This window comes from Dama dama, chromosome 25 (genome assembly GCF_033118175.1).
Source record: "Dama dama isolate Ldn47 chromosome 25, ASM3311817v1, whole genome shotgun sequence".
Taxonomy (NCBI): domain Eukaryota; kingdom Metazoa; phylum Chordata; class Mammalia; order Artiodactyla; family Cervidae; genus Dama; species Dama dama.
The window spans coordinates 30,009,286-30,032,605 of record NC_083705.1 but is presented as its reverse complement, the minus strand read 5'-3'; the positions used below and the strand labels follow the sequence as shown (position 1 = coordinate 30,032,605).

The 23,320-nt window shown below is 38.1% G+C and overlaps 1 protein-coding gene across 4 annotated transcripts in view; it reads left to right on the top strand.

The window, feature by feature from the left end:
• The first annotated feature begins 1,142 nt into the window (after positions 1 to 1,142).
• The window catches only part of GPBP1 (GC-rich promoter binding protein 1), a 67,950-nt gene continuing 45,772 nt past the window's right edge, over positions 1,143 to 23,320 (top strand). The window contains exons 1-3 of one of the 4 annotated variants that reach the window (XM_061129765.1): positions 1,143 to 1,320; positions 1,947 to 1,979; positions 2,521 to 3,480. The gene's annotated coding sequence lies outside the window, so the exon portion shown is untranslated. Of the gene's footprint in view, positions 1,321 to 1,946; positions 1,980 to 2,520; positions 3,495 to 23,320 lie in introns of all 4 variants that reach the window. The other 3 variants (XM_061129763.1, XM_061129764.1, XM_061129766.1) reach the window with 3 other exon arrangements.

The following is a 23,320-nucleotide window of genomic DNA, read 5'->3' as shown; positions in this document are numbered from 1 at the left end:
AGAAATTTTTCTTCTCCGGTTTTTCCCTCGTTAAGACACCCTTCCCCTACATACTTGCTAAAGAAATACGGTTACTTTTCTTACTTTGCGATACCCCTTGAAAGGCTGATTTCACAGGTTTCAACGTGAGTCTTCAGTTTCAAAGCAAAAAAGGCATCGCAATTAGAAAACGGTGACGCCCACAAAATTTATTATACCGAACCTTACGAGCTGTGAGGAACCGAGATACTGTTGAAATAATCCTTCCCTGCTGTAGATTTAATAAAGAGAAAAACGATAATTAGCACGGTTATATCCAGTAGCTACTTGTATCCCTGACAATCTGGGCTTCGTTCCCAATCAGCGAGTCTCGTCTCCTCAGTCACCGGCCTCGCGTATATTATTTATGTTCGACACTCTCGTATTTGCATACGACAGTGGATCCACTGCTTCAAGGCGCCGGATTAGTCCTGCACCAACTCCGTCTGCGCTCCGCTCGCGCAGGTCTGTGTACCGGCGAGCATGTGATCTCTCAGCCTCCCAGGCCTGAGCGAGGTATCCGGCGCATCGCGCGCGCCGCCGCTCCTCAGCGCATCCAGCCAGGGTAGACGCCGCGGCGCGAGCCACTCGAGCCGGCGTGGCCGCCTGCCGAATCGGCGTTCTCCTCTCGCCCTCCCCTAGCCCCACCATCCCAGGCTCCGGGGCGGGCGCGGACGGGGGGAAGGGCCGGAGGAGGGGCTCCTCAGGGAGCAACGGGGAATTCCCCCTTCCACCGAACATTCCCGATTGTTCACCATCCTCACGTCAGCAGCAGGGGGTAATCCCCGACTCCAGCTGCTCCTGACGTCACCGCGCGGAGCCACCGCCCCCCGCGCGCTCCTGCCTCCGGGACCTCCTCGAAGCCCCTCCCCTAGGCATAACCACGCCCTCTTCCCCTCCCCCAGCCGCTCGACGTAGAGGGCGGCGCTTCTTTGGCCGGGGCGTGAGCGGTTGCTTAGGCCAGAAGGTTCTCTGGTGGAGACGCTCCTCCTGCTGCCCCGCCCAGTAGGTTCGTTCGCACCGCTTCTTCCACACCCTATCTCCCTCCTCCTTCTCCTCGCCCCGCCTTTCCCCTCCCTTCTCCTCAGCCCCTTTAGTTTCTTCCCCGCCTCGCCACCTTCCACGATCTCGCGAGACTTGGCCCAGAACATTGCGGATCGGGTCGGCGCCATTTTGGGACTGAGACTGGTTGTGGGGGAGGGAAAAGCGGCAAAAGGGGATTATTCAAAGTACCGAAAACCTCCTCCCGGGATCGAGCGCAGTGGCACCCCTAGGCCAGGGGCACCTCTGGTGTGGCAGAAGGTAATAGCGTCCTCTGCGCTCGGCGCCAGGGTCTAGGGATGGGAGGGGGTACCCGTGTCGGCGTTGAGGTTTGAGGGGTCGGGAGCGGCGTTGGCGGCGCGAGGTGTGAGGCTGCCCGAGGACTGGGGGGTGGGTGGCGGGAGAGCGAGGACAGAGAGGGAAGGACGGCGCGGCGAGGCCCCTCTAGGTATTGACTTGGTCCGGGTGGAGCGGAGGTGGCGGTTGTGGGAGGGGGTGGGTGGCTTAGCCCGGGCGGCTTGGGCGGGGGGGGGGGTTGTTGTTTGGCGGAGGCTGGGAATGGGTCCGACGCCTTTCGTGCTCGGTCTTCCTCTCTTCGGCCTCTCGCAGGCGCCCGCCTCCTTTTGCACCGCTGCCGCTGTCTGAGGGTTGAGAGAGTCCAGGCCGAGTTGTGGCCTTTGGTTGTTTCTCAGCGCACCCGCTCAGCCCGCCTCTCCAGGTCCGTGACTGTGGACCGAGGCGAGCGCAGCCTTGATCCTCTGAGTCCTGTAGGGTCTGAGGGAACTCGGTCTGGTTGGGGAGAAAAGCACTCTTAACGTGGTATACGAGAAGGGCTCAGTACCTTCCACCCCCTCAGTGTTGAGAGAAACCTGTTTTCTTAATTCAAGGAAATGGGAACCCTCACATCTCGTGGCTGCCGGGTAAGTCTTACCCTCGGGCGGATTTAAGGAATGTTGTTGTCCCACTTCCCGGCCACTTACCTTCCTACTCTGAATGGGGAAAATGTGCCCCTTTCCTTTGGACATTCTGATTTGGAGGGAGCGTCTTTCTCTTTATATCCCTCATTCGCTAAGTTGCATTTAGTAATGCTGCGTGGCAGCACACCTGTCTTTGCGTTTTCTTTTGGTAGATTTGAATAGAAAATACGGAAGATCTCTTAGAAGATTGTTTGCTCGTTTGTAACATTTACTCAAAGTATAAGAAGGTTTGCTTATATAATTCCTCTACCTTATATCTGCACACCCTTCCCAGTTGGAATCAGCACTTGTCTACCATAATACCATCTCCCACCTTTTTTTCTCCCCCTCTACATATTTTGAAGTCCTTTTCATACAGTAGACCTTTTTTGGGTGCGGAAGTGCCTTTCTCTCCAGAGGTTGACTGTTGAGGATGGGGATTAATTTTTAGTTCAAAATTAAAATTAAGTGTGTAATTAAAAAAATTTTTTTATAACTTTTACAGGTGATTGAATTACTCAGATATGAAGATCATCTTCTAGGTTTTGTGTAAAAGGCCCCGGATATTTCAAGTGGCCATTTTGGAATTACAATGTTTTTGGATAATTTTACCCCAGAAGTTTATTAAAATTGGCAAGAATCATCTCTGAAGTGAATTGATAGTAGTGAACAATTCTACAAGCTACTTAAAAAGAGACCCAGGCATTTCTTCAGTATTTTGGTTCAAACGGATTATATAACTGGTTTAAAGTGTTTCAGCTGGTGGTGTTTTTGCCTTCCCCCCAACCCCTCCCCTCTTGTTGGTGTTCTTCAGCCAAAACTGTAAGATATGTTTGATTTGTGTACTGAGTAGTTTCGGCAGTTTTCAAATTACTGTTTAAATATTGCTGAAGTTTTTCATGGCAGTTTATTTTTACCTTTATTAAAAGTTTTAGGAATTTTTGACCTCAGCCCTTTTCGTGTCACAATGGGACAGCTTTTCTAAATGAAGACATTGAATGAATACAGAGTCTTTTTGCTTTTATCTTTTATTTACGTGGAAATTTAAGATGTGGCAGTTTCCCAGCAGCATGGTAGTATTGAGATAGTCTCTGTTTATGCTGATGTTTAGGAATGCTCTTCAGATGTGAAATTTTCTTTTTGTTTTTGCTTTTTGACTCATAAATTGGATTATTTCATCTGGAGTGGATAAGTACAACAGTGACAAGTACATGGAATAATAAAGAAGACTTTAAAATCTTAAAATCCAAGGAACTTGGCTAATTCTGGCGATAGCCATATGAAAACTTTAAAACAGAAGTATGGGTAGCTGACTGAAGTAACTCTATGTCAAATAGCCATAGGTTAAGTGTCTTCAAAGAACTTGGATATTATTTCAGAGGATACAAAATAAAAAAACAAACTGGAAAACATAAAGATTACAGAGACAAACCCAACACCTTCCTGTGCAGTCCTGTTGGAATTTGTAAGTACTATATGGTGAGCAAATCAAATGTTCATTTGTAAACTGTAATGAGTCAACTTTATCCTATGTTATTCTTTGGAAGCCTTTCAGTTTCTTGCAGTCAGATTCCTTGGCTTCAGTTTCCTGGGCAGTCTGTAAAGAACTGTTAAGTAAATTGAAATGCAGAAAGAATTGTTAAGAATATTTCAGATGAAACTGTTCACATTTGAAGTTTTTGTGCTTCTGAAGTTTTTGTGCTTCTGAAGAGACAAATCCATATGGTCAGTATGGCTTTATGGATTAATAGAAAGGTAGGAAAAAACTCAACAAATAGCCAATATACTTCCTAAATATGAGTTTAGATTACATTCTGAACGCAGTTTAGTGTTCCAGTGTAGAATTAGGTAGTTGTTTAAACAAATTACAGGGCTTGACTTTTAATCTGGTCTTTCATGAAGTAAATTGTTTTAAGGGGTAACAATTCCTAACTTTTTAATCCATTACAGAAATTTTTTGAAACAAATTTTGAAGTGGCTTTGTATTTCAGACTGTTCATTAAGTTCCAAAAAGTTTCAAAAAGTCATTACTAGGAACAGAAACTGAGAGGAAGAGAAGGTACACTAAGAACCTTTAACTTAAGAAAAAAAGAGTATATATTTTCTGCCTCCAGAAGGTAGTGTTGCCTTAAGTTTATAAACAAATCTTGGTTAAAAAAAAAAAAGTTGTGAATATTAATTGCTGTAATAAAAATCCTTTGACAAAAGAGTATCATCTTTTAATTGTTTATTTGAGGATTGACTTGTATTATGATTTGTTATTGCATTTAGTTTATTTTAGTGAGTCCTAGGCATTCAGTAGAAGTGTTTTTAAAAAATTGACTAAAATTTATTTTTGAAGCGGTTTATATTAACAGACGAATGTAGCTAAAGTTAAGAGGGTTATTTTTTTCACTTAATTATCTCTCTGAGATTAAAAAATACCGTAATAGTTGCACACTTTGCCAGGATAGCCTAATAACTGGTCATTTGACTCATTTATTGTTTTGTTGTTATGCTGTTGAATCCTGTTAGCTTCCTTAGAGCAGGAGAGGTAGGAGAGTCCAAAAGATTGTAGGTATTTAGACATACGTGGTATTTTATTTTCTGATGTAAAATTGAGATTAGAGTTAAATAAATCTGTCAGAAAAGGAGATTTGTTTTCTCTGTCAGAGCTTTGTGTAGTACTTGTAACTTAGTTTCCACCTTTATTTATATAAACCTGTGATGAGAACAACCCCCCTTCTGCCCTTTTCTTTGCTTCGGAAGCCTGTATTTTACGTATTGCTCAACCTTAGTGGGTTTTCAAGTTTCTTATCTAAGAACATGCATTTTGAATGTGATTAGGAATTTGAACTGGAAGTGAATGGTTCTTTTATAGAAAAGAACCACATAAGATTTACTGTTTGTGATTATTTTTCTTTAAATTTCTCCTGTTGCTCCAAGCAGTAATATCAGGATAAAGATGACTCTAGTGACCAGGGTTTTTAACAATTAACTTTAATCCTTGAATTTGCTTACAGTAGTTGTTCAAGGGCAGCTTTATTCAACTTGAGTGTTTTGATAAATATTTCATTATTTTCTTGGCATTGAGATACACAGTACCAGAGTAATTGAAGTAATGGTTGGGTTCTTCCCCCCCATAAATACCTCTATCTCCCTTTCTCCCATCCCCCTCCCCCCACTTCTGTGCCTGAACAATATATAGGTCTAAAATAACAATTACAATGATTAACATTTGTAGGTGATGATTGTGTAGTACATAGTAGTATATCGTAGAGAAAACTACTACTAGTTGTATAGGTGAGAAATTAAAAATTTTAGGGAGACTGAGACTGGTGTAGGAGTCTTGACCAAGTCTCCAAGTCGGACTAGAGAGACCCAAACTAGCCATGTTTAATACTGTCTTCATGTGGATTTTACTTTTATTAATTGTTTGAATATTATCACTGATATTTTTGTTTTTCTTCTCATTTACTGCTTTTCTTTGGTTAATAATGATTACTAGTGGAGCTTGGAGACCAGCTAAAAGAAGAAAAACCACTGTTTTACAATTTGTTAGTAGCTATTTGAGTGCTAACTTTTGGTTAGCTAAAAATTAAAGTATGGTTTCAGATTATGAAATGAACAGATGAGAGAAGAAAGTAAAATTCAACAAGGGAAGGGACTAAGGATGGGAACCTCTAATCTGAAAGTAAAATTACAAGTGAGGCTAGAACCTAAATAGGCCAGATTATCTAATTGTCTTTGACTCAGCCACTTTTTAATATAGCGTTTAGATAACAATTTAGATCCAGTTAGGGGTAGTGATGTAGGAAAAGGGTAGTTTTGGGGGAGTTAGGACTAGTATTTGGAATATTAGAAAAGGGTCTTTGTGACCTTGTATATTTACTTAAGGGCTTCCCAGGTGGTGCTGGTGGTAGAGAACCTGCCTGTCAGTGCAGGAGACCTAAGAGATGGGGGTTCGATCCCTCGGCGGGAAAGATTCCCTAGAGGAGGGGATGACGATCCATCCACTCCAGTGTTCTTGCCTGGAGAATCCCATGGACAGAGGAGCCTGGCGGGCCATAGTCCTTTGGGTTGCAAAGAGTCAGACGCGACTGAAGCGACTTAGCATGCATGGACGTATTTACTTAATCTCTTGGCTTTACTTTTTTCATAAAAATGATGGAAATAAAATATGTGAAGGCTTTTTTGTTAATTGTGAGGTGTAGTATGTAGGTAAAGTTTTATTGTATGTGTAACATTTTAAAATTCTGTTTAATATGTTTTACATGTTAAACTAATATTATGGTCTCTGAAATTATTTCTGTCTCTTGTTTCTGTTAACGGCATTACCTGCATCCTAGTCACGCTTTCCTTCTCATTTCCAGTTTAATCTATCGGCCTAGCTTGATCTTTGGCTAAGGAAATACCCTACTTTAGTTGAGTTTGTGTGTGTGTGCTTAGTCGATCAGTTGTGTCCATCTATTTTCAACCTCATGGACTGTAGCCCGCAAGGCTCCTTTGTCCATGGGGATTATCCAAGCAAGAATACTGGAGTGGGTTGCCATGCCCTCCTCCAGAGAAACTTCCCAACCGAGGGGTTGAATCCGGGTCTCCCCCATTGCAGGCACATTCTTTACCGTCTGAGCCAACAAGGAGGTCCTTAGTTGAGTTTACGTCTCTACAAAGTCTTTTACTGTGGCCAGAAAAATCTGCCTAAATTACAGTTCTTGGTTTTGTTACTTTAGCAGCCTTTTGGGTCATGTCTGGAATATTTCGGAAAGAGCAAGTTGCAAAGAGATGTATCCTATGTCCTCCCCTCTTTTAATGTTTCATGTGTGAGGGGCTCCTAACATGAGTTCTTTTTGGCTATGTGAATGAGAGACTGATTTGAGAAGTCTCTGAAATAGATGTATTTGAAGGTGCTTCTATGTATTTTTTTGGAGAGCAGGTTCAACAGCAGGATCACGAGACACAAAATGTAATTACTGATAAGACTTTTATGATTGGATTTCCTTTTCAGTTTTACCTGCCTGCTTTTCCCCTTTTTGTTAGCTGTCCCACCCAGCAGAATGCTTACAAGCTTTTGTGCTGTATCTCTTCAAGTAGTTGCTGTTTTCTGCATCTTTTTATATAAAAGATCATATTCAGTTTCTTTAAAAAATTTTTTATTTATTTACTTTTGGCTGTGCTGGACTTAGTTGCTGTGTGGATTTTTTCTAGTTGTGTTGCTTGGACTCCAGAACACTGGTTCAGTAGCTGCGCTCCTGCTGTGAGGCATGTGGGATCCTCCCAGGCCAGGGATCAAACCCATGTCCCATGCATTGGCAAGTGGACTCCAAACCACTGGACCACCAGGGAAGGCCCAGTTTTCTTTAGTCATCTTTGTGTTCACAATTTGGGGAGTGCGTTGTTTTCATCTTCATTTCCTACCCGTTAATTCAGTTTCCAGGTTATGTATTTTTAAAACTGTATTTAGAAGTTGTTCCGTAGTTGTGTTTTTGTTTTTTTTGAAGCAAGGATCTTAAAAATTCTAGTTGAATGGATTGTTTTGGTTGCACCTCGCAGATACCTTTAAAAAATTATTTAGCTGAAAAATTGTCATTTTTTTGTCTTTACTTATGTGTGTATACTAGTAAAAACAAGTTAGCTTTCAGTGAACATAAATAACACAGTTGACTCTTGAATGACATGGGGATTATGGGCACTCACCTTTGAATTGGATAATTTGCATATAGAAGGCCAGACGTCTCTATCTGAGGATTCTTGGTATCTGCAGTTTTGCATCCACAAATTCAACCTGTTTTGGGTAGTGTAGTAGTTTAGTATTTAACATTGATAAAAATCCACATGTAAGTGGGCCTGCACAGTTCTAATGACTATGTTGTTTAAGGGTCAATTGTATGTTCTTGTTTTTTCCTTTCTAATGGCAAAACATTTTTTTTTTTTTACTTAAAACTGTATATTCTTTAAACAGGGGAGTTAAAAGAATACTATTGCACATGGATTTTCTGTGGGTCAGAAATTTGGTAGCAGTTTAGCTGAGTGGTTCTGGCTTCTTCTATGTCTTTTACAAAAATCTCAAGGGTTGCTGTCATTTGAAGGCTTGACTGGTGCCTAGAGGGTCTCCTTCTAAGAAGGTGTTCCTCTTTGAGCTAGCAGGTTGCTGCTGGCTGTTGTCTAGAGGACTCAATTTCCTTTGCATATGTAGATCTCCAGCTGTTTGCATGGCAGCTGCATTTCCAGAGGAAGTGATCTGAGAAGAAAGGTAGGTAGAAGTGTGCAGTGCCTTTTATGACCTAGTCTCAGAAGTCACTTCTGCCACATTCTTTTCATTAGAAGCAAGCTGTTAAGTCTAGCCCACAGTCAAGGAGTAAGAAGTATGGTTCCACCTTTTGTCAAAAGATTTTGTGGACATAGTTAAAAAAAACTAGGGGGTAATTCTTTTACAACCTGTTGTCAGTATGGGGGCTTCACAGGAGGCTCAGTGGTAAAGAATCTGCCTGCCAATGCAAGAGGCGGGGGCGGGTTGGTTGATCTCTGGGTTGGGAAGATTCCCCTGGAGTAGGAAACGGCATTCCACTTTAGCATTCTTGCCTGGAAAATTCCATGAACCGAGAAGTCTGCAGCCCATGGGGTTGCAAAGAGTTGGACACTACTGAGTGACCGAGGACACCCACACGTTGTCAATATAATTAGGTAAAGTCTTCATCCCCACAAATAGGTTGTTTTAAGTTTAGAGAAGAAAATAGTTTCTAAATTTGTATCAGTTTAGCAGATATAAGTCTTTTCTGCCTTTTGAGCCACTGTATGAGATAGAGAAGTAAAATCTTCGGCCCTATTTGCACTAATCTCCCAATCTGTGTAATGAGGAACTTTTCTATTGTAAAATAAATGTAAAATTTACCATTTTAGTCTTTTTTGAGTGTACACTTCAGTGACCTCGAGTACCTTCACATCGTGCAATTATCACCACTGTCCATCTTCAGAACGTTCTTTTATCTTCTCAAATTGAATGCCAACCATTAACTCTCCATTTTCCATTCTCCCAAGTCCCTGGCAGTCACTGTTGTATCTTCTATGAATTTAACTACTCTGGGTACCTCTTACCTATTGATATTGTACTCTTTGAAACACTTCTTAAATATTTTGAAAGATATCTTCAAGGAAATTGGATATGTTTATAATAAAGTAGACTTTTTGGTTCTAATTAATAGTTTGTGGCAAAATACCCATAACATAAAAATAACTGAAATGCTGAATTTTAAGTGTATAGTTCTGTGGCATTTAGGTACATTCATGTTGTTACACAGCCATTACCAGCACTCATCTCCAGAGCTCTTTTCATTTTGTAAAACTGAACCTCTACCCGTTAAACCATAACTATTCCTTGCTCCTCCCAACCCTTGGAAATCACCACTCTCCTTATGTCTCTATGAACTTAACTACTTTAGGTACCTCTTAGTAGTGGAATCATGCAAATTTGTCCTTTAGTGACTGGCTTACTTCCTTTGAGCGTCTTTGAGGTTCATCCATGTTGTACCATGGGTCAATCAGAATACCCTTTTTTTTAAGACTCTAATCCATTATATGTGCATGTACCACATTTTATTTGTCCATTCATGCATTAATGGACACTCGGGCTTCCACCTTTTGACTGTTGTAAATAATGGTGCTGTGAACATGGGAGTACAAATATTTGTTTGCATCTTTGCTTTCGATTCTTTTGGATAGATACCCGGAAATGGAGTTGCTGATCATGTGGTAATTCTATTTTTAATTGAGGAACCACCATATTGTTTTCCATAGAGGCTGCACTGTTTCTTATTTCTACCAGCGATGTACAGGGGTCCCAATTTCTTCAAATTTTTCTCAGCATTTGTTGTTTTCTGTATATTGTGTTCTAATGGTTGTGAAGTGGTATTGTTATGGTTTTGGTTTGGATTTCCCTAGTGATTAGTAATGTGATAAGTGATGTCTGGTGTGCTTTTTGGTCATCTGTATGCTTTGGAGAAACACCTTTAGCCCATTTTTAAACCAGACTGTTTTTGTTGTTGAGTTATAGGAGTTCTTTATTCTTGATATCAACATCTATCGGAATGAATGGGTTAATCCATATTAATGCTTACAATGTTTCAAGCAGTATTCAAACCTTTTTAACTGTATTAACTAATTTGATCCTCATAGGTGCAGCTTGTGGGAAGGTTCTATTCTCATTTTATAGGTAAGAAAATGAAGTCAGAGGTTTTAAATTGCTTATTAAGGTTACACAGCCAATAAGTGGGATTTCTGAGTCCACACATTCTGTATCCAGAACCTCGAACCTCCAACCATTATGGCTCATAGTTAGTTTTAGGATGATAGTTAAGTAGGAAGAAAGTCAAATTCTATTCTGTTTCAGGAATTTAGAAACTTTATTCTTAGCCAGCAACTAAATTTTATTTTCCTTAATGTGATACAGTTGTGACTTGTTATTAAAATGCTCACGTAAGTTCTTTTTCAGGAATATTTTCCTTTAGAATCACCTCATGACTAATGTTTATATAGCAATTTAATTTATAAAGTGTTTCCCCAAATTATCATGTAAAATCTATTTCTGTTCAGTGGTTTAAGAAAGTCAGTCTGAAATTAAATAGTTTATGCAAGCTTCTCAGTAAGTGAGGGAACCCTAATTTGGATTATTTGCATTCTTCTGTTACAATTAGCTTCCTTAGCATTCCAAGGTTCTAAATAGTAGGTCTTATTCTAAGAGCAGTGCTATCCAACAGAACTTTGTGAAAAGGTGTAAGATTATGTGTCTATTCTTTCAGTATACTAATCACTAGCTATATGTCATTGGAGAAGGAAATGGCAACCCACTCCAGTAATCCTTGTCTGGAAAGGAGCCTGGTGGGCTGCAGTCCATGGGATCGCAAAGAGTCAGGCACGACTGAGCGACTAACACTTTAAGACTTCATATGTCGTTATGGATATTTGAAATGCAGCTAGTGCAGATGTGGATTTGAATTTTAAGATTTGTTTAATTTTTGTTTCAATTTAAATTACAGCCTGTGACCACTAGCTGCCATATTGGACAGCACAGCTCTAGAGCGGTGGTACAGAATTCTGTCATATTCCTAACCTTTTGTGACAAATACTTTTTAAAGTGCTCTATACTATCCTGAAATAAAATAGCCTATGCATATAGTAAGATCACAATGTTATACAGCCGTAATGAGAAAATAGACATTTATGATAATGTATTTCAATATATAATAGCAAAGTATGATCAGATACCCTCCTCTCTGCCCCCTAATTTCCAGACCATACTCTACAGGTTATTTGCCCTTCTTAAAAAGAAGCAGGTGATCTAATAAATACTCTTGTCCTTTAAGGAAGAAAAGTACCTCAAGTTGATTAATTTTTCCTTTAATATTATTTACTGCTAGGGTAGTTGAGTGGGCAGTTAGCCACATTAAAGCTATCATACAGTGTAGTGACATGATAAGCATCTTTTAATGTGCTTTGGTGAAGTGTCTTTTCAAGTCTTTGATCCATTAAAAGATTAGCTTATTTTATTGAATTGTAAGAATTCTTTATTTTAACTATAAGTGTATTAGATAACGTATTTTGCAAATTTTTCCTATCTGTGGTTTATCTTCATTTTCTAACTGTGTTTTGGAGATCAGACATTTTAAAACTTGTAGTAAAATTGGTTATTTTTCTTTCATGATTTGTGCTTTTTTTGTGTCATAAGAAATTTTTACTTAACCCGAATTCATAAGATTTTCTCCTGCTTTTTAGCTTTCTTCTGGAAGTTTTGTAGTTTATATTTTTAGATCTGTGATCCATTTGGAGTGAATTCTTTTTTTTTTTTGCATGTGAAAGGATTGAGGTTCATTTTTTTCTTTTTTAAATATAGATGTCTTACTCTCCTGTTTGTTGAAAAGACTTTGTTTCCCATTGAATGATGTTGAAATACCTCTGTTGAATGTCAATTGACCTTATATATGTGGAACTGTTTGTGTCTTCTTTGATATATGTCAGTTCCACAAAGCAGCAGTTAATAAATACAAATGGTAGCTTTTGACTTTTTCTTTCTGCTTTATTTTAAAACCTGATTGACATCTTTTATAGGAAATTTGGGTTAAAGGGGGAAATTGTTTTTATGGGGATATGAAATACGACCTGTTGCAAAATAATGCCATCTTGAATTCATGGAGCAATTGTCTTTTGAATGGCTTTCGATGTTAGATATTATCTAATTTATATGTAAGCATACTTGGAAAATAAATGACAACATTTTTATGTCGCAAATGAGAAAGTAAGATACAAGCATATCATCTTATTTATGGTAAAATATTGACTCAACAGTGGATCTGGGATTTTTATTTCTTGAGTATTAGTCTGTGCTAGAGATGTTTATTGCCTGGTAGATGTTTGTTATGTGCCTGTACTTTGATTGGTGCTGGGCATTTAGTAGCAAACAAGGTAATAATACAAGATTCCTAAACTCATGTAGTTTGTCTTCTCTGAAGTTCGGTGAACATAGAGTAAACACAGTCCTTAAATTTGAATGCTGATTTCATATCATCTAGTAAATAAAAGCTATTTAATGTTGGCCAGGCCAGCCTTTTTAAGACTTTATTTTCTGCTCTGGTAAAACTAGTTTTTTTCTTCACAAAGTTATCATTACAGAAATAATGAATGTTAAATGCTTTGAAATTGTAAAATGATGGCAACAGTAGTAGTAGTAGCAGTAGTAGTAGTAGTAGTATTGTTACGGCTGGGCCGTATAGATAGTAGTGTTTGAGGAGCATGTGATCAGCAGGAGGGAGATTGTAGATAAGGGAAGGTAGGGAACTGAGCAAAAACTAGGTGTATTTAGATTGCATTTATGACCTGTTTTAAAATTGTTGAACCATAGTCGTTACACTCTTCTGAGGTAATTGCTTAACTTGCAGTTTGGTTCCAAATTTTAGACGGCATCTTTATGCAAAAGATCTCAAATTTAAATCTCCAGTCCAGACCTCCTCCCCATATTCTAGGCTTGTAATTTAATCGACCTTGACTTCTTTATTTCATTTACAAATTTAACACATCCAAAACTGAACTTGTCTTTGAGTCTTTCCCAGCCGCTTTGTCCGTGCTTCCGTAGCTCAATAAACGGATACAGCATCCGCCTATTCAGGCTAAATAATCAGGTCTCATCTTAGTAAATCTCTTTGCTTTCCCAAATATATCCATTTCTGCTCCACCATCACTGTGCTTTTACAAGCCTTGATCTTCTCTTACTTGAACTGCTTGTAGCCTTGTAACTTTGTAATTGTGCCATTCTTGCATTATTATAATTCATTATTCCCAGAGCATGGTCTTTCCATTGGACCTAAGAATAACATGCAGACTCTGTAGCCTACAAGCAACTTCATTGTCCCTTCTTTTTCTCTGCAACCTTGGTTACTGTCATCCTAGACCATTGATTTGGCCTTTTCTTCCTTAAATACACCAGGCATTTTCCTTCCTGTCTTTGGGCCTTTATGCTCTGTCTCTTTTCTTCTTTAGCTCAGTTTAGGCTCATACGTTACATTCTGAATGACTTTCTGTAATCATTCTGTGTGAAGTAGGCAACCCCCTTTGTGTAACATTTGATTTCTCTTGTTACTGTATTACATTCAGATCAGTCTCTTAATTATCTCCTCTCACCTATCTTTATTGCATAAACTTCTGAGGACAGGTACCTTGTCTCATTTTTGTTTATTGTTATATGCTCCGTGCGTTTAGGTAGAGCAAAGACATCTTAGATAATGTAATCCATCCCCCACCTACACCACCACCCTCAGTATTTTATTGTAGAACTTCTATTTAACTGCCTGGGGGCTAGGTAAAATTTGTTAGGGGATTATTTATAGCTGAATTTCTTTGTTGTCTGATCATTTAGAAGCGGTTTTATCTGCCTGAGAGTGTTAGTTGCTTAGTGGTGTCTGACTCTGCAACCCTATGGACTGTATATAGCCTGCCAGGCTACTCTGTCCCTGGAATTCTCCAGGTAAGAATACTGGAGTGGGTTGCCATTTCCTTTTCCAGGGGATCTTCTGGACCCATGAATCAAACCCAGGTCTCCTGCGTTGTAGGCAGATTCTTTATGGTCTAAGCCACCAGGAAAGTTCTTTATCTGCCTAGACTTAAATAATTGTTACATGAACTTCTAGTCTGTTTGCTAGATTCAAGGCTAACGTTGGGTTTGCTGTAACCTTTCTGAAGGGACTGCTTGATAAAGACTTCTTTTTATTACAACCCTGGCCTTTTAAAAAAATTTCCATAGTTTTGAAATGTTCAGTCAGAGGGATTGAAATTTAGTGGAACTAGTCTCAGGCTTAAAAAGATAAAACACTTTACATTTCAAGGAGTGACCTTGAAATATGTGGGTGGCCAATTTTAGGCTCGTTTTCAGAAATCAGGAAGGCCATGACAATTCATTTATATTAACTGATATCTTTGGCAAATGCAGATTTATGTCCATAGAGCTTTAATTATTTTTGGTATTGCAGATTTTCTCAGTTTGCTTTTGGCGTTCAATCTTTTAGATCCCTTCCAAGGGGGCTTATTTAATAAAACTCTGGTAGGATGGTAAACTTAAGGCTACTGTAGCAAGTATCATTAGGTGAGTGATGAAATCATTGCTTCATGAACACTAGCTAGGTTGAAAACTACTTGATTATCAAGATGTCTTAAGGACTTTTCCTATGCAAGCCTAGTTGCCTTAGGTTTATTTATTTATTTATTTTTTAGCTCATAGTTTAGATCTTTCACATTGTACTCTTTGATCTCCATTTAAAATGAGTTCCTTTTATAGGCACTTTGTGGAAATGGGAAAAAGTGAGTAAAAATGTTTTCACCTTAGTACTTTAAATTAGGGCCTTCCAAGGATTGAATTTGATGAGAGAACAAGTCTTGTTTGGAGATAAAGATGGCTAGGTTAGTGGAAGGCATGTTGTGACTGTTGTGGAAGTTCAGACTACTTGTCTTCTTTTTGCCACCTAAAAGACTTTTTGTCTAGATTGAGATTGAGGTCTGTATTTTCTATGGTTTGATACAAAGCTATAAACCCAAGATGGTGCCTGACAGGTAAGGCAGAAACTTGAAACTCAGAACATAGAGACTGACTTACATACTTGTTAAACTTAAAGCTAATATTTTATATAACACATGGTCTCTACCTAATGTACCCTGGGTTATTTACAGTATGTGTAGGGTGTATATAGAGGTTAAGAATTTGAGCTACCACTGATTAGTACTGTGACCCTGGGAACTTTAAAATGTACTTCACATCTAAAAACCTGTTGTTCTTTTTTGAAGAAAAGATAATATCAACCTCCTGGGGATAGTGAGAACTAAATGAGATAATACTGTAAAATCCTAAGCAGATTGCCTAACAAATAGCGTGTGTGTGTGTGTGAATATATATATTCATTTTATATTTTGTCTTCATAATCAGGTCCTTTAAAAAGTTCCCTGAATTATTTTCTAAAAAATTATTTTAATTTTTTTACTTTTAGCCATGTTGTGTGGCTTGAGGGATCTTGGTTCCCTGAGATTGCCCCCTGTAGTGGAAACACAGAATCCTAACCACTAGACTGCCAGGGAATTCCCCAAATCTTTAAATTTCATATCAGGGATCCTGAATCTGGTAGCACTTTGTGAACTGACTTATTCATAGGGTTAGGTTTACTTATTCATTTGTTGAAACTTGGTTGATGTTCTTAGGATCTTACGCTTCAGTGTAATTTGACTTTAGAAAAAGATGGATTATATTAAAATGTTTGAGGATTCAAGAACTGGTAAAGTTGAGTCAGACTTAAGAGGATTTAAAATTATTTTGAATACATGCACCTAGTGCAAATTACAAATAGTACATGGGTTTTTTTTTTTTTTTTTTTTAATAGAAAAGTCACCTTCTCCTTTTGTCCAGCTATAGTTCTTGTCTGAATAAACTGTTTTCTATGAATTTTTCTAGAGATCTTATGGATATATAAGCACGTGATATTTTTCTTTCTAGTACAAGTGGAAGCATGATGTCCACTTTGCTCTTTTTTTTTTTTTTTTGGTCTAAGTTGGGTTTCATTGTGGTGTGCACGTTTAGTTGTGCTGCAGCATGTGGGATCCTAGTTCCTAGACTAGGGATTGAACCTGTGTCCCCTGCATTGCAAGATGGATTCTTAACCATTGGATCACTAGGGAAAGTCCCTCCATCTTGCTATCTAACCTTCTTTACTTAAGGAATTATCTTGGAAGATTATTCCATATTAATACCAGTAGACCACCAGGAAATGCCTGAGAATGAAAATTTTATATATAAGATCTTTTTCTGTGAACTCTTTATATCCTTTTCTCATTTTACCCCTTTTCTGTGAGTTCTTTTTCTGTTGATTTATAGGAACAGTTGTGTATGAAGGCAAACTACTTTTATATATGCTTTGTGTAACAAGTATTCCCTGCCCTCCCCCAGTATAATGATGATTTATTTGACATTGATTATGATTTTCATCAAATAGAATGTTTTTTGAGTTTGTATGTAAATATGTTTTTATTCTCTTTTCTTGTGTCATATGTAGAAAGGCCTTTCTTCCCTTTTCTGAGATAATTAAAATTTCTCTTTTTCTGTAATGACTTTGACTTTTTTCTCCTTTAAATTATTAATCTGTTTGATTATTTTGAGTAAACTTTGAAGTAGGAGAGTTGTCCAGACTTTTATACTGAATTTCTGTATGTATTGTCTACGTGAACTTTTCGTTCTTTCACTGAGGTTTCTTTCTGTTCACATACTGATGTTAATGGTGCCTTAAAGTCACTGTGACTTTTAAAGTTGAGTTATGTTAAATAAAAAAGGGAGTTAAGAAGTCATTTAATCTGGAATTAAGGAACCACATATTTAATGTTTAATTTATTATTTCCTAATTCTAGATAATTGATTTGCCTTTGAAATGCAGATTATCAGGCCCATTATTCTGTAAATAGGACATGAATTCTTCCCCCCCTCTCTCCTGTTCTCCATTCAGTTCATTCATTCCATACTAGTATGTGTTCTTTTGAAGGATGTTCTTTAAAGTGTTGGTTTGGAGTTTTGGCTCCCTATATTTCATTTTTGTTACACAGAAAACAAATATGTCAGATATTTCTTTATGGGAAGCTTAATTGTTTAATAGAACAGCATACATTTATGTTGAATCTTTTGATAAATAACTTGTGGTGAAATGGTTAAGGTTTTTCTTATGAAAGATTTTTATGCCTTTAATCTTTTTTAAGTTTGAGATATAAATTGACATATATGATTTGTGTAAGTTCACAGTGTACAACAGCATGTTTTCACTTAACATATATCGTGAAACGATTACCACAGTAAGTTTAGTTAGCATCCATTTTCTCATGCTGTACATAACATCCTTAGTACTTATCTTGTAACTGTAAGTTTGTACCTTTTGATTATGCTTCTCCATTGGGTTCCTCACTCCAACTCTGTAACCACAAATCTGATCTCTTTCTAGTTTTTTTTATTTTAACAGATTCCACATAAAAGTAAGATCATATAGTATATGTCTTTCCTTGACCTATTTCACTTAGCATAATACTCTCAAGGTCTACCCATTTTTGTTGTCACAAATGGTAGGATTTCCTTTTTTTTGTACCACAGCTGCTTTATCCATTCATCCGTGGATGGAAGAGTTTCTTAGAAAGGTAATAGTTGTTTATCATGTTGAGTTAAATTTTGAATGCTTGATATTTAAAGCACAATTTAAATTATAAACCAGTCTTAATGTATATTTATTTACTTTGCAGTACTGTAGAGTTCATATTGATACTTCCAGTTCAAGTTTAGGACCACTGGGTTTTTGTTTATTGCCTTCTGTCTTACATGTGTATTTCCTTTTTTCAATGTTTAGAATCTTGGTTCTCAAGGACACTTCAGTCTGTATTTTTCTTTTTTTTTGGTGATGGGATGCTTTCATGATAATTTGTTTAGATTTCCTCTTTACTGGGGATATTTTTAGTAAATTGTCTTTTTCTAAAAATTGTCCATTTCTATATTTTCAGCTTTAATTACATAGAGTTGTTCAGATGGTTTATGATTTTAAATGTTGTCATTTTTGATTTTATATATTTGTGCTAGTAGCTTTTCTATTGATCTGTCCCTACCCCCACCTCACAGCAGTTTTGGATTTATAGTTCTTCAGCTTTTCCAATTTATTAATTATTGGTTTTGTGACTTTTCTTCTTTTCATTTATTTTGTTTTAAAATTGCATGTGGTAGAGACTTGGTTTTGTTATTTCTAGTTTAATTGAATTGTGGTCAGGTAATGTGAATCCCACGGACAAAGGAGCCTGGTGGGCTACAGTCCATGGGGTCACAAAGAGCCAGACATGACTGAGCAACTAACACACAATGTCATTTGTAGGTATGTTTGAAATTTATTAAAGATTTCCTGGTGGCCTGAGATGGGTGCTTGAAAAGAAGATATACTTTCTGTGTTTAGAGGTTTAGCATTTGATACATAAAATCTGTTAAAATTTAAATGAGTATGCTTTAAATCTTCTATACGCTTACTAACTTTTTATCCACTAGGTTTGTATTGGAGTGAGCAAGATGTGTTCAAATCTTCTGTATTTTTCTTGTATCACCTGTATTTTATGCTTTATGAAAGTGTATCAGTGTTATTGGGATCATAAATATTAGAATTACCTTGTTATTGTACATTTCAGTTATAAAGTCTGTCTTTTTCTACTTTAATGCTCTCTAGTTTGAATGCTACCCTGTTAGTACACTTACTGATCATTATCTTGTGCATTGTCTAATCGACTGTTAATCCTGTCCAGTGTTTTTCACTTCAGGTATTACATTTTTTATTTCTAGAAGTATTTTTTAATGTTCTCTATTTTTCTTTACGTTCCTATTTTCCCTGTCCTTAAACATATTTATAATAGTAGGTTTAATGTTCTTGTCTGCTAATGCTGTCATATCCATTATATCTGGCTATCTCTTTAAGTAGATTCGTCCTCTTATTTGTAGTATTTTCCTGTGGGGGAGCCCCACCCCCCTTTTGCATGACAGATAATTTTAATTATTTTTGTTTTGTTTATTTGGCTTCTCTGGGTCTTCGTTGCTGCAAGGTAATTCTTCTAGTTGTGGAGAGCTGAGGCTAGTCTAGTTGCGGTGCATTGGCTTTTCATCACGGTGGCTTCTCTTGTTGCAGAACACAGGCTGTAGGTGTGCAGGTTTCGGTAGCTGCAGCATGTGGGCTCCAGAGTGCAGTTGCAGTAGTTGTGGCACACAGGTTCAGTTGCCCCATGGCATATGAAATCTTCTCAGACCAGGGAGCAAACCTGTGTCCCGTGCTTTGGCAGGCAGATTCTTTACTACTACTGGACCACCAGGGAAGTCTTGCGTGAGTGAAAATTTTTGACTGAAAGCTAAAGATTATGAATTTCATATTGTTAAGTGTTAGGTTTTGTCATTGGACTTTGCTTTGGGAAACAAGCTGGAATTAGTTGGGTCCTTTCAAGAAAAGTTCTATGAGGAAATTTATACAAGTAAAACATTGAGTTTCATGAAAATCCTGTAATAGTAAAATTGAATTGGCATGCAGTTTTTAAATTCTGGCTATGACAGAATAACAGGCAACCAGATAACCAGATTTACGCACTCATCTTAGAAATCTAAAAAGCCAGACAAAATGTATAATACAGGCTTTTAGACATTGGATAACAGGAGGTGGTCGGTCTTATGAAAGCCCTCATTGCTTGAAGAAAAGTAATAGGTTACAGCACGGGGCAGGGAGTGATGGGGTGAATTCAAACAGTCTGGTGGTCTTACTAAAAGTTGAGGAGACAGCTGAAAATTTGGAAAGCTCAAAGTCGATAGAATTTGTGGGGCAAAGTAATAGGGAAACTATTGAGTGCAGAGAGGACTCAGAAGAATCTACTCAAGGCTTGTGACTTACAACTGGACTTGCATGTGCATGTTTGGAAGTGACTGAAGCCAGGGAATAGAACCACCAGAAAGGAGTAGGTGAAACAATTCCAGAGATTTACATAGGGTCAGGAAAAGTTTATGTTTACATCAGCTTCAGTGGAAAAACCCACCTAAGAGTTGGAGCATAGGCTGTAAGTAGAATGTAGGCAAAATCTTCAAAAGGATTAGCTCCAGTTAGGGGGGCAAAATTAACTCTAGACTACAAGCTTTTTTGGACCCACCCTAACAAAGAGTTTTGTAAGTTTGGTAGCTGAGTTCCAGTATTTATTTATTTATTTTTTGAGTTCCAGTATTTTAATTTGTTATGAAAATAGCTGAACATCTTTTCCTAATAGTTTTTTTCTTTTTTAATTTGCCTCAGGTTTTTAGTTGCAACATGCAGGATCTTTGTTGCATTGTATGTGATTTTTTTTTTTTTTTGTGGTGGTGGTGCCTCGATTTTCTAGTTGTATGTGGCTCATGGCTTCCAGGATGCTCAGTCTTCAGAAGTTGTGGCACTTGGCCACTCTGGTTATGGCACACGGGCTCCATAGTGGACTGGCTGAGTAGTTGTGGTGCCTGGGAGCTTAGTTGCTCCACAGCATGTGGGATCTTAGTTTCCTGACCAGGGATTGAACCTGCATCCGCTGCATTGCCAGACAAATTTCTTAACCACTGTACCACCAGAGAAGCCCCTAATGGTTAATTTTTTTTATGAACTGCCCATAAAGTGACTAGAAAATGTTGGTCACTGGTCATTTTTTCTTTTGACTGCACCACACTGCATGTGGCATCTCAGTTCCTCTATCAGGGATCAAACCTGCACCCCCCTGCAGTTGGAACCCTGGAGTCTTAACCACTGGATAGCCAGGGAAGTCCCTCTCTTCTTTCTCTTTCCTCCTGGTTGTTAGGAATTGCTTGTCTAAGAATGTATTTATCTTCTTCACTTTTGATACTTTGAGTATAGCTTTCATGATTCAAAATACTTTTTCCCTCAGCACCTTGACTGCTATTTTGTTGTCTTATAGCATGAGATGTTTAAGAAGTTTGATGCAGTCTGATTTTTTTCTCTTTCATGTGGAGATGTTTTGTTTTTATCTCTCAAGAAGTTGTTCTATATTTTTGGGGTTCTGAAAGTTCCATTTTGCTAGTTATTTCTTGAATTAGGTATTTCCTTTGTGTTCATGGTTTTTAGTGGTCTCTTCACTGTTGCCACTTTCCTTAAAATGTTTGGTTATTACTTCGCATTTAAAAATGATTAAAAAGCTCTTTGGGACTTTATGTGTGTGAGCGGTGCTTTTTGAATGTCTGTTAATGTTGAAGGACTCTGAAAAGTCAAATATCTTTGTGGTGTTAGTGCTCATTTTAGCTCTTTATTTGGAGAATCTGCCGCAACTCCGTCCTTTTCAAGTACTGCTAGATACTCTGTGTACATTCATATAGCAAGCAGCAAACAGTTCTCCAATTTTTTTGTGGATACTCAACTGGGTTTTCTACAATTGAATTCAGTTTGGATGTTCTGACACTTATTACCTGGAGTTAGTTTAGACTGTACAGGTTAAGGGCTCAGTCCCATAGGATTGCCCTTCTGGTCCCACTTCAGATATGAATATCAAGTAGTAGATTTTCAGGTTACCCACACTTCTGTGTGATTTGGCTTTAAATTAGAGATGCCCGTGGACACCCCTCCCACCACCACCAGATCCCCCTGCCACCCCCCAGGTTCCATATTTTTCTGTAACGGTTTACAGAATGCAAGAACACACTACTGTTACTGGTTTATTGTAAACGATATTCTAGAAGACACAACTGAACAGCCAAATGAAGCAGTACATAGGGTGCTTTCTGGAATAGTCCCTTTGGAGTTTGGGGTATACCACTGCCTCAGCAAGTAGGCACATTCAGCAACCTGGAAGCTCTGCAGACCCGTTCTTGGGTTTTTACAGAGGTTCTAGTACCTAGGAGTGAGTGATTAAATCACTGGCCCTTAGTGATTTGTTGCAAGTTGCCCAGTAGTTCTTGAAAATTTTGTTTCTGGTTTTCTGTCAGTAAAAAGTTTTCATTTGTAATACACATGCACTAATGGACACTGCACACAGATTTTAAGTATGCAGTGTGAACACCCCATATTAGCACCATTTACTAGGAACCCCCAAATGTTTGTGTTCTTCTCATTTTCTAACTTTGAAATGTTTTTCATCTTCCGTTTCTCAGTCTCCTTACCTCTTCACATCCAGTCCTTTGCAATCACCCTCCTGTAGATTGTGTTTCTGCAGTCTCCCTCTGTCTCCCTCCCTCCACATCATTTCCATTGTTACTACCCCCTTATTCTTTTGTTTTGTTTTGTTTTTTTCTTTAATTGAAGTATAGTTAGTTTACATCCTTATTGTTTATTTTATATATGGTGGTGTGCATCTTTTAATACCATAATCCCAGTTTATGCCTCCCATTCACCTTTGATCACTGTAAGGTTTTTCTATGAGTCTATTTCGTAGTAAATTCATTTGTACTACTGCTTTTTAGATTCTGCATATAAATGATATATAATATTTGTCTTTCTCTGACTTATGTCACTTGGTTAGATAATCTCTGGGTCCATCCATATTGCTGCAAATGGTATTTCATTCTTATGGTTGAGTAATATTCCTGTGTGTGTGTGTGTGTGTGTGTGTGTGTACATGTTCTTTATCCTTTCATCTGTATGGATAAATGTCTATGGTTGCTTCCATGTCTTGGCTATTGTAAATAATCCTTCTATGAACATTAGAGTACATACATGCACTCTTTTCGAATTACAGTTTTTTTGTTTTCCAGATGCATGCCCAGGAGAGGGATTTGCTGGTCATACAGTAATTCTCTTTTAGTTTTTAAAGGAGCGTCCATACTGTTTTCCACAGTGGCTGCACCAATTTGTATTCCCAGCAAGAGTGTAGAAAGGTTTAGTTTTCTCCACAACCTCTCCAGCATTTGTTATTTCTAGACTCTCCGATGATGGCCATTCTGACCAAGTGAGGTTGATAACTTGTTGTTTTGATTTGCAGTTCCCTAAGAATTATTGATATCGGGCATCTGTTGATGTGCTTTTTGGCCATTTGTATATCTTCTTTGGATACGAATATCTCCAAATATGGAAGACAAATATCTATTTAGGTCTTCGCCCATTTTTTGTTTGGGTTTGTTTGTTTTATGTTATTGAGTTGTATAAGATGTTTGTGTATTTTGGAAATTAAGCTCTTGTTGCTCACATTGTTTGCAGTTATTTTCTTCCAGTCTGTAGGTTGTCTTTATGGTTTTCTTTGCTGTGTAGAAGCTTATAAGTTTTATCAGGTCCCTTTTGTTTATTTTTGTTTTTATTTCT